Here is a 12,141-nt window from a genome sequence, read left to right as displayed (position 1 = left end):
GACAGAATAGTCTTTTCGTTTTTTCTCCAAAAGTTTTCTAAACAAAGAACAATTAGAATGCCCAATGAAGAAATTGTGGTTCATAGAAAAATAATTATTTCTAGATTTGCCATAAATCAAATAGGGGGGCTAGTACATTTAAAGAATTGGAGTTAATTCTGTGAGTTATCTCTGTCACTATGTGTTCTACCAGTCTGCCAACTATAGATTTTAAATACTGGAATTTCCCTTGTTGCTGGGCTATTCTCTTTTTTCCCCATCAACTAAACTGCCTTAAGTGCTTAAAGAAACAGAAACTAGGTGTATAAACATAACAGAGTAATAATAATAAAAATAATAGTAATATGGGTGTGGAATTTTGCAAGTACACCAGACAGCTGAAGAAAAAAAAAAGAACTGAACTGTCTGAAGTACAATGAAGAAAAGGCACTGAAGATACTATATCATGCATGTTTACTGAGTTGTAGAAACTGGCTTACAAGAAAGACCAAATGAAGAATAGGAAAGAGACATGGCAAGACAAAAGCATTACAAGGTCAGTATCTAAAGATAGCAGACAAAGTAGATAACAGCAGGACTTGGCAATGGGAAAATTGAAGGAAGAGAATAGGGGCTAATTCTGACTGGACGAAATCAAGCCTTAAGAACAAACTCATATAGAGCCAAAATTGAGAAGGCAACAGATAGCAAATGCCACCTTTGCAAAGAAACTAAAGGAACAGTGGACCACCTAGTAAATTTATTTTATTTTATTTTATTTTATTTCCATTTATATCCTGCCCTTCTCCGAAGACTCAGGGCGGCTTACAAGCTTAGCAGTAGCCTTCATTCTATGTATATGCCTGCTTATTAGGGCTTTCACACACACCCCAAGCGGCATTATTACAAAGTCAGCTTATTGCCCCCAACAATCTGGGTCCTCATTTTACCTACCTCGGAAGGATGGAAGGCTGAGTCAACCTTGAGCCTGGTGGGACTCGAACCTGCACTAATTGCAGGCAGCTGGTGTTACTTAAGGAGGCATTAGCCCACTGCTCCACCAAGGCTACATGCCTCAAGATCGCACAGACTAACTATAAACAATGGCATGAACAAAGTAGCAACAATGGTGTATTGGAAGATCTGCCAGCACAGTGAGACAGATTGGACCACAAAGTAGACAAAGTACTGGAAAGTGGGAAACGAAGAAGCTAAAATACTCTGGGACTTTAGAATTTAAACCGACAAATACCTGCTTCATAACACGCCAGAGTTAACAATTGTGGAATAAGACAAAAAGGTCTGGATACTGGATGTAGCAGCACCTGGAGTAGAAGAGAAAGAACGGAAGAAGATAACAAAGTACTAAGACCTGGAAACAGGAATAGAATGACTGTGGCAAAAAGTAAGCAAAGTTAATACCAATAGTAATAGGTGCCTGGGGTGTAATCCCAAAACAACTGGATGACCACTTGAATACCATCAGCATTGACAAAATCACTATAACTCACTTGTAAAAGGCAGTGTCAGAATCCATTTATATCATATTCATAAATGGAATGTTTCAAACATTATTCCATGGATTCTGCCATCTCCCGAAGAGAAGAGAAGAGATGTGTATTGAACCGGCAATAGGCATTTCAAAGGAAAGGAGAAGCCTTTTGAACTGGGGAAACAAAAGGGGGGGCTAGCATCTGGTTTTTGTCACGGAAGACAGCAATAAACAGGAAGAGTCCTAAGTTCCTTTTTCCCACGAGATGGATGATACGAGAGAAAGGATGGGGGACTGACCAAATGGGGGTTAAGGGGGGTTAAACCGGGAACTCTTTATAAGGGTTTACTTCGTGGAATAATATTAAGTCCTGTCTCGTTCCTACAACCAAGCATGTCATAGTAAAGATTCTTTTTGGAATAGATTTGACTCCAAGAATTTTGTCTTCCTAAGACGTGGTTTGGGGTGGGTCCTGACAGGCAGCTTTACTCGGAACAGCTTACATACTGTGAATATACCTTTAATATCATCCAACAACAGCATCTACCTATCCCAGATCCTTGGGAAGGTCTCGGCAAGTTGATAAAAATGCCAAATCCAGCCTAAACACCTGGCTGACGGTGCAACAAACCATATGAAAGATGTAAAAATAAAAAAATAAAATGAAGCAGATATTTAAACATTGAACAGTAAAATATATAGGGAAAAAACTTCAATCAGCCAAACAAAAGGAAAAATCTTACTACGAAAGCTACTTTTAATAGTCCTCTATTATTTACAGTTTTATTTACTTATCACATTTATATAGTCATCCATCGTATCAGAAGTGACTCTGGGCAGTATATAACAATCAAACAAAATAATATAAAAACAATCATTACAAAAATATGACAATCATTAAAATTAAAGTATCAAAAAGTACTCAAACTGCAAATTGAGTAACTAACTATATTAACCATAAAAGGGGGGACACATTAAAATGTCACTGGTCCCCTAGGACCCCCAAGCCTGCTGGCATAACCATATTTTGAGGGACTTCTTAAATGTCAATAGGGAAGTAGCTAACCTCGCTTGGGGAAAGGGGAAATGTTCCAGGCCCCAAAAGCACAGAAGCTAATTGCTTATTCAAAAGATTACAAGCAGAATTTGTTTGCACATTTTGGTGGAGGAAATTACACAAATATGGGAAACCATCAAAAAGAACAAATCTTTCAGGCTTCCCTTTATAACTGCTGTTTTTTGCAATCTACAGTTTGCTGACCATACAGTTAATGGTCCTGAGTGGGTGGGAAGTTTCCCATATGAAGTTAAAATATGCTTTTAAAAAACCCCCACTAAACATCCACACCCAACATATTTGAGCTAACTGCTTTCATTTTATCACCAAAGCTACTCCCAAAGGCTCTATTTCTCTTGTTGCTTTTTCTGCGATGAGTCACTCATTGTTGAAAGCAGTGAGGAATGGTTGCTATCAAAATTGACAATATGGATGCTCTGATAAGTAACTGTGAGAGGGATCTCCGAGTCCTAGTAGACAATCACTTAAATATGAGCCAGCAGTGTGCTGCAGCTGCCAAAAAAGCCAACACAGTGCTAGGCTGCATTAACAGAGGGATAGAATCAAGATCAAGTGAAGTACTAATACCACTTTACAATGCTTTGGTAAGGCCACACCTGGAATACTGCATCCAGTTTTGGTCACCACGATGTAAAAAAGATGTCAAGACTCTAGAAAGGGTACAGAGAAGAGCAACAAAATGATTAGGGGGCTGGAGGCTAAAACATATAGGGAACGGTTGCTGGAATTGGGTATGTGTAGTTTAACGAAGAGAAGAGTGAGGGGTGATATGATAGCGGTGTTCCAATATCTCAGGGGCTACCACAAAGAAGAGGGAGTCAAGCTACTCTCCAAAGCACCTGAAAGCAGGACAAGAAGCAACGGATGGAAACTAGTCAAGGAGAGAAGCAACCTAGAACTAAGGAGAAACTTCCTGACAGTTAGAACAATTAACCAGTGGAACAAACTGCCTCCAGAGGTGGTGAATGCTCCAACACTGGAGGTTTTTAAGAAGAGATTGGACAGCCATTTGCCTGAAATGGTATAAGGTTTCCTGCCTGAGCAGGGGGCTGGACTAGATGACCTCCAAGGTCCCTTCCAACTACTTCTTCTTCTTCTTCTTATTATTATTATTATTATTATTATTATTATTATTATTATTATTATTATATTATTATTATTATTATTATTAAAGTTAAACTAGACCACCACCGCCACCTAAGCACACTGTAATTGCCAACACTCCCGGCTGTCTTCATCTGAATGATTAAGGAAGAGGAAAGACTACAAGTCTTAAGTCTTCCTTAGTCATTCAGCTGAAGCTAGTTGGGAGTGATGGCAATTACAGTTGATTAAACTGGTAATTCAAACCAGACCTATCTCTTCCAATTCATCCCTATGGTAAGGGAAGTTAAGTATTGTAGTGGCTGGTCACTTCTAAACTCACCCAACCATGTGACTCATTATTAAAACATCTACACACATCCTGATTAGTTCCAAGAAGGAAGTACACAGACACAAGCACACAAACATGCCACCCCTGCAAATATATTACTACATTCCATCAAAGAATAAACAGATGCCACCTCTAGTAACTGGCAGGGAAATGGCTGGAAGGACCGTTTTATATGGAGTATATCCTGCATTTCCACAATCACAGCAAGCTACATATCACAAGAAAACGATGGAAAAAATGTGAACAGGAAACTCTGTTCAAAATATGGAAATACCGGAGGAAAGGTTATTTGTACATTGAGCAGCAAGTGGAAACACAGCGGACAGAGGTGGGAAATGAGGAAAACATTAGTTTGAGAGACAACGTATCCTTTGAAATGCATTACACAAAGTAAAATTGTCAGGAAAACACACACATTTTCATATATCTCCAAAGAAAGAGAGCAATAATATGAATGATATAATTACATATATTTGAAATTGGTTTCACAAATTGTCATTTCATGCCAGTCTGTTGAGGTAGGCCAGATCAGGAAACAGGCTCTACAAGGACCATTGAAACTCTATTGTTGTGTAAGGTATAATAATAAGACTCTTGAAAGTTTACTGGAGATTTTCTCCGCTGAGAATTAAGGCGGGACAATCTTCGGTTTCTGCCTCACTCCTTTCTTTCAGAGCTAAATTCATGTTTATGCAACTTGCAGTCCTTCTTTGTGGTTATTGCTACACTACATTTTTCATTTGGCTTTTTTTTTTCTTTGCAATCCCCAACAAAAAAAGGATTTCTTCAAAAAAAAATGTTAGCATTTTTGGCATAAAAAAAATTTCTACTTTGGTATAATGAAGAATACATTTCTCACAACAGTGGTCTCCTTTATTTTCCACTTCTTTCAATACGAGCAGTCGTATGGGAACGGGGTGTGGTAGTTGGTTAGCAGGAAGATACTTAAAAATACTTCCTCCACCACCCTTTCCATCACCATCCTTTTTTAGAAAATACCCATATTTAATACGGACATTAAAATGTGAATTGAAAGGCCCAAAAGAGTACAGAAATCATCAGCATTCCAGCAAGTAATCCCTGAACTGATGTTCAGTTCAAAAAGAAGAAATTGAAGAGGAAGAATCAGGTGAATAGGTAAGTACACCAAGAGAAATTATTGCCCAATTGCTAATTCCAATCATTGTTTTGGCCAAAGCCTTTTTTGTTTTTTCCTCTATATCCTACATTAGAACACCACCATACTGCTCTCCAAGACCTAGACACAACAATGAATGAGTAACAAACCATTTTATGAGCATTTGAAATTAAGATTTTAGCACACAAAAATAATGATTCATTCTTACAGAACTGCTTATAACTACCAGAGGAAAAGCAATGTAAACATGAGGGTTAATTGTGTGGCAGAAGCTTCCTTAGCAACAATCTAATTGGAAGTAGTAAACAAAACTTAAAAGATATAAGGACACATAAACACTCATGCACAAAGCCCTGCAGTTATTTGTATAGCCTAACTGCACAAAACCTGAGGTTGGAACACATCCAATATAATGCAATATATGATTTCCAAGGAAATAATGTTGTTAGTCTGTTGCAACAATACCATCACAAATCATGTGCTATTTCAAAGACTAAGAGCTTTAATGAGAAATTTCATCTTCAAATTACAGATGAAATTTAGCTTATTTAAAGGTGATTTTCCATGTTTATATCATATTAAGGATATTGTCTTCTCAGGTTCCTATCACAGAGAAGAATGTAATAAACATGACTGCTTCTTTTATGTTCCCAGGAACACTTCAGTATGAAAAGAAACACAATACAAAATGACACTCTATATAAATTTCAACCTCTGATGAGTATTATGTTAAATCAATGCTTTTCAAACCTGAGCAAATTACCCCAAATTGGTTAAGAGTGTTTTTTCTTTGGGTAATGTGAACCTGTGAACAATCACAAAAGGACATTTAAATAAGGCAGGTGGTTTACAAAAAAAAATCTTTCTCATAAGCAATTTGGGCAATGAAGGAAAAAAGTTGGGAAGCACTGAATTAAATGCTTCAAATCATGCACAAATTTCAAAAATTATGTAACAAATCACCCATCAATTACATATATCGACAAATAGCTTGACTGACTAACAAATCGCTACTAGAAATGTCCAATAATTCAGTGCCATTCAGTCTGTAATAGCTAGCCATGGCTACAATCTGGTCAGTGAGAATGAAAAGACATCCCAAATCCCAAACTGAAAAAGAGACCAAACACAGACAGAAAAAATAAAATTGTACGGAAGAACGAGCTGTTGCATAGCTTAAAAAAAAAAGTTACGTGTTACTCTCAAGTTTCTTTCCTTCAGGTATTAGGCAGTTTCAGAGAAAAGTGAAGGGGAAAAGTTAAACTTTTTCACTCACGCACTCGTTACCTCCCGTATAGATATCTGCAATGCTCTCTACATGGGGCTGCCCTTGAAGACCACCCGAAGGCTCCAGCTTGTGCAGAATGCGGCCATGCGGGTAGTGATGGGAGCATCCCGATACTCCCATATTACACCCCTCCTGCGTGAGCTGCATTGGTTACCTGTGGTCCTCCGGGTGAGATTTAAGGTGCTGGTACTTACCTTTAAAGCCCTACATGGCCTAGGCCCGGGATATTTGCAGGACCGTCTGCTGCCGGGAACGACTTCCCATTGCCCAGTGCTCTCACACAGAGGGCCTCCTCAGGGTGCCGTCAGCTAGACAATGTCAGCTGGTGACCCCCAGGGGGAGGGCCTTCTCTTTGGGAGCGCCAGCCCTGTGGAACCAACTCCCCCTTGAGCTCCGGATGGCCCCGGACCTCCGGTCCTTTCACTGCAGCCTTAAAACATTCCTTTTTCATCAGGCTGACCTGGACTGACGACAGGGATTTTAAAATGTTTTTTAATTTTTAATTTATTAATTTTAATTTTGGGGGGGCTAATTTAATTTTTTTTAACTTTTGTATCGCTGTATTTTATTGTTGTTAGCCGCCCTGAGTTCTTCGGGAGATAGGGCGGCATATAAGTCCCAAAAATAAATAAATAAACTCCTTAGAATCACCTGAAGGCCAGTAGTAGTTTTTCAAAGAAAGAAGTAAAAATAATAATAATAAAAAAGGCAGAACAGGTGGAAGGGAGAGGGAAGGTTAACTAGGTTTGGCAGGAGATGCTGCTGTAATAAAAGGTAATCCCACAGGATGTGGAACAGAGAGACAACAACTGGATGAGTTAGGAACCAGACCATTTACAGTCAAGAAATAACCAGGAAGTTCCTGGAGGCAGCTGAAGTCAGGAGAAATCTGTACAGACGTGATAGACAATAAAATAGAGCTCTTGGTCCTATAGTGACAGAACAAATGCTTGGTGATTCAGGTGCTGAAGAAATAGGCAAGGGTGAGTTCAGAAGGAATAAGAACAGTAAATTTTGCTATAGTTTCAAGCAGGCAGATAGGTAGGCAAAATGGTTAACTTTCCTAAGGCTTAGCTTTCCTAATGGTTAGCTTTCCTAAGTATTGGAGGAAAGGGGGAGAAACTAGTAGTTGAATGTTTCAGCTTATAAAGTAAAAAAGTAGAGATTGGATTTGTTTAATTGAAATTCTGGTAGTATCACTTGTAAGTTAGATTTTGCTAGTTTACATACTCTACCCTTATGCTTGATTAGTAAACATGCATACATACATTAGAATCATTGTAAATATATTTTGCACTATGTTTTGCAGAATTGAGATAAAGTACCATACTCCCTGGCTAGCTGCATGTGTCTGGCTTTGTTCCTATCTGTAGTAACCCTCCAACAAAGTAGAAAAGCCCTTGAGAATTAATTGACTCTAGCCCGAGCCTGTTTTCTCCATAATGAACAAAGGCACAACTTAAAAAGTTGCGATGTTCCAAAAAAGCACTGGGGAAGATTAAAACCCAACAGGAATGAAAAGAATTGGCCTGCCACAGACCTTTTTTCACAGATCTATTTAAAGCACCAACCAAATGTGAAAATTGAAACTATGCAAAAATCGCCCTCTTTTTATTCTCAGTGGATGGGCAGTATTCATTTCATTAACAAACCCATCCGTGGGAACACAGGAAAAGAGCAAAAGAATCTGCCTTTTGACTGCTTAGAACTGCCTCCCTCCGGAGAGCATGAGATTTTAGCCTTCTATAAGGAGGTAAAGAACTGGTCCGTTCCCCTAAGGCAGGGGGGGTCTTCAAACGTGGCCCTTTTATGACTTGTGGACTTCAACTCCCAGAATGCCTCAGCCAGCGTACACGTACACGCAGCGTACACGCTGGCTGAGGAATTCTGGGAGTTGAAGTCCACAAGTCATAAAAGGGCCAAGTTTGAAGACCCCTGCCCTAAGCACTGGGCTATAAAGGGGATGAGCATGCGAAGTATGGATTATTTTGGGGTGTGGTGGGAAGGTTAGGAAGTTAGGTTTGGCTTGTTTTACTGATTTTGCAAGTGAACCATTTAGGATTACTCTATAACATTGGCAGCTCTATGAATTTTATAAATACATACATAAACCCAATCTATTGGAGTAACAGGATGTCTAAAAAATCAAATTACTATTTAAAAGACGAAGATTAAAAAACAACCCTTCCAATGCAGCAGACACTCTATACCAGGGATGTCAAACTGCCAGCCCGCGGGCCAGATGCGTCACCCCCAAACCGGGCCCACCCCATTGCCGGCAATGGGGAAAAAAGTCGTGCTATGTCACAACACGTCACGCGACGTCGTGAGTTTGACACCTGTGCTCCATACCAGGGCTTTTCAACCGGTGGCACACACACCACTTGTGGTACTTTGCCACATGGCAGGTGGTACGCGATTGCTAGCCAAGTGTAGCAAGGGAGGGGAATGAGCCGAAGCGAGCCAAGCCTGAGAGAGAGGCAGCTGCAGCTGCAGAAGCCCCAGGAGCCAGCAGGGCTCCCGCTGATTGGCTCCAGCTGATTGGCGCTTCCAGAAGCAGCTCAGAGCTGGAAGTGAACAGAAGAAAAGGGGGGAGGAGAGGCTATAAAAGAACATGGTTTGGGTGGAGGAAGGAGAAAAAGAGAACATTATAGTAGTGAATTCTTTGGTAAACCAGTGACTATTGCGAAGTATAAAATGTAAGATAGATTTCCCCTTTTGTTCTTCCTGGTTTGTAAATTTTTAATTTCTTTTTTTAATATTTTCTTTTTCTTTTTAAGATTAAAAATGGATTTGTTAAAAAAAAGGCTTTGATACTCAAAATATGAGAGATGCTATATCCTATGCCAAAACAGCTGTGATCTTCCCAATCCAAGTACTAATTATGGTTGACCCTACTTATTTTCCAAGTTCAATTTACAAAACTCCGGAACAATGAAATAGAATATTCATAAATGATCAGTCTATAGTAATTTGATGTGGAGGAAAAAATGGACATGCCTAAATGATGCTGCTATCCATTAATTAGCTCAAATGAAATTCAAATTAATTTCCCCTAAGTTATTTAAATATTCAAACTACCCTAAACTTAAACCAACAAAATGCTGGTATGTTAATTCTGAGAAGATTACAGAACATTAAAGTGGGACAAGTGTAGACTAAAAGCTTGATTTATTAAAAAAAAACTTTTATTTTTCTGGTAAATTGTTGAATGATGTGCTCTACCTTTAGAAAAGAAGTAAATGATTATTCTGTTTTTCCAGAGTAGAGGTCCTCAATGCATGAAACTGGATGTTTAAAGAGATCTACACAAAGCTGTCCGAAGAGGAATACTGAGATCCTTTACCAAAAGGTCCTCTTAACTGTAATATAAATCAGACAGCCAAGTGTGTGTTGATTTAAGATAATGCCAACAAAGTGAATAGCAGAATAGAATAGATGTTACGATCAGCAACACATTACCTTAAGTTGCTAACAATCTGTATTTCCTATTTAGTTTGCACAAAACAATTTCCAAAAATGGCCTTGGAAAAAAGTCAGCTAGCCAAATTGAAGGAAGTAGTTAAAGACATATCATTACCCAGAATTAGTCTCACCTAATTCAAATCAAGCCTGTGAAGAAAAATTTAAACAGATTAAAATGTCAACACCAAAGAAACACGCAGAAATTTACAAAATACTCCCATTTGATGGGAATAATAGAGATTGTAGTCCAAAATACCTAAGAAGCTCCATTTTATTTCCAAACTATGGAAATACATGAAAAAAGATAAAATAATCATAAATCGTATGAAATTACCTAAACACAGAAGTTAAACTTTCATTGGGAAATGTAACAATGATTCATTATTATGGAATAACAACCACAAAATAATAAAGCTCTATTGGGGTTCTACTATATATTGGACAGCTTTTATTATTTACTCAGAATCCAGTGCTTCAAATTTCTGTTTTACTTTATTTATTTTTCTCTTTTTGAGGTTTTCTGGTAAATTCAGTAGGAAATTTGAATTAATCTACAGGGTTTAGGATACCCTATTTTAGTGTGTGTATTGGTGCCTTTGGACACAAACCAATAAAATCTTTGTTTCTATTAAATTGAAGTAATTTAGTAATAAACTTTATCTCGGTAACAACTTTAGAGAGGTTTGGATCCTCCAGATAACAAATTTGTGTGATATTTAAGGAGGCATAAAATATATTTCACACAAAAAGTATCTGATTTTTATTGCAGGACTGCTAATTTTCCTTAAAAATCTACTGCAATAATGAGGTTTTGCAATTTTGGCTAAATTCTAAGGAGGTTACAATACACTCCTCAACTAAGAACACAAAAGTAAAAAGCTACCGTAATTCAGAAAAATGTGATGTCAAAATAACCTGAAACTTTTTTTAATCATTCCTCACATTTTCTACCTTTTGCACATAAGTCAATGCAATTACATTTAAATCATTTGCTGTAAACATTCACTATAAATACCTACTTTAAATGACTGGAATTTTCATTTAAAACATTTCTTATATGTCTAAAAAAATATCTTAGAATTATCAGATGGAGCACTACTGAATAAGTATAGTTAATTACTTAATGGATTGATAATTATGACTGAAGCAGACTCAAGGCTGAAGTAGACGTCTGCTGCACTGCACAAAACGTATGTGGTTGTCATTTGGGGATGGTTGCAAAGGCATTTTTTTAATACACAAAGTTTAATGTTTCCCACTTGAGTGTGCCTTGCCTTCCCCTGCCTCCCAGCAGGAAGGTGGAACCAATCAGCATGCAGGACGCACACCTCCACACAGTGCACAGTTGGGATTCGGGAGGTGTTTATCGTGGCCTGTCTGCAACCCTCTGCAACTTCTATTCACCCGTCAACCCCTTGGCAGGGTAAGTATGTGGCAACAGCTATGGGCAATTGTGGGCAACTCTAAATTAGACTTAAGACATTCTATTTTCCGACATTTCAACATATATCCCACCTTTATTATTTTTACAAATAACTCAAGGCAGCAAACATATTCAGTACACCTTCTTTCTCCTAGTTTCTCCACAAGAACATCCCTGGTGAGGTAAAATGGGCTGAGAGACCATGACTGGCCCAAGCAGATCACTTTCACGATGGCTAAGACAGGATTTGAACTTAGAATCTCTTGTTTTCTAGCCTGGCATGTTAATTATTACACCAAACATGACTCATGTTTATGCCAAAATGCTAAGAACTTGATCCTAACTTGTCACATGACATGACAAACAATAAAATGTACCACACAGCTGTATCATTATGCTAATGGTTATGATTTCATTTCTAAAAATAGATCGGGGGGGACAGACTTTCTGTAGCTCTTTAGTCATATTTAATATTTTTTTCTTACCTTCTTGCAAACTAGTAGGAGAAATTATACATAGATCTGGCCCCCCATATGTTCCTTACACATTTCACATTGAAAGCTTTTGCTATACTAATCTTTATAGCAAATTACTAACTTATAAAGCAAATACCCACCCTTGTGGACTCTATCATGATCGCATAGGCCAGGGGTATCAAACTGCCGGCCTGGTGGCCGGATGTGTCACGTGGAAGCCACGCCCACCCCATTGTCGGCAATGGCAAAACTGTCCCGATACATTGCGCGATGACATGTTACATCGCAAGTTTGACATGTCTGATATTGTTGTTGTTAGTTGCGAAGTTGTGTCCGACCCATCGCGACCCCATGGACAATGTTCCTC

General features: G+C 38.4%; 1 protein-coding gene across 7 annotated transcripts in view; it reads right to left on the bottom strand.

Moving 5' to 3' along the window:
* SGMS1 (sphingomyelin synthase 1) overlaps positions 1 to 12,141 on the bottom strand; it is a 99,709-nt gene that overhangs the window by 27,543 nt on the left and 60,025 nt on the right. For 2 of the 7 annotated variants that reach the window (XM_081328985.1, XM_081328986.1), the window contains exon 3: positions 3,146 to 3,199. The exons of the other annotated variants lie outside the window; for them this stretch is intronic. The gene's annotated coding sequence lies outside the window, so the exon portion shown is untranslated. The remainder of the gene's footprint in view (positions 1 to 3,145; positions 3,200 to 12,141) is intronic. 7 annotated transcript variants of the gene reach the window in all.

The sequence above is a fragment of the Vipera berus genome, assembly GCF_964194415.1.
Source record: "Vipera berus genome assembly, chromosome: 5".
Classification (NCBI taxonomy): Eukaryota; Metazoa; Chordata; class Lepidosauria; order Squamata; family Viperidae; genus Vipera; species Vipera berus.
This window is presented reverse-complemented; position numbering and strand designations above follow the sequence as displayed.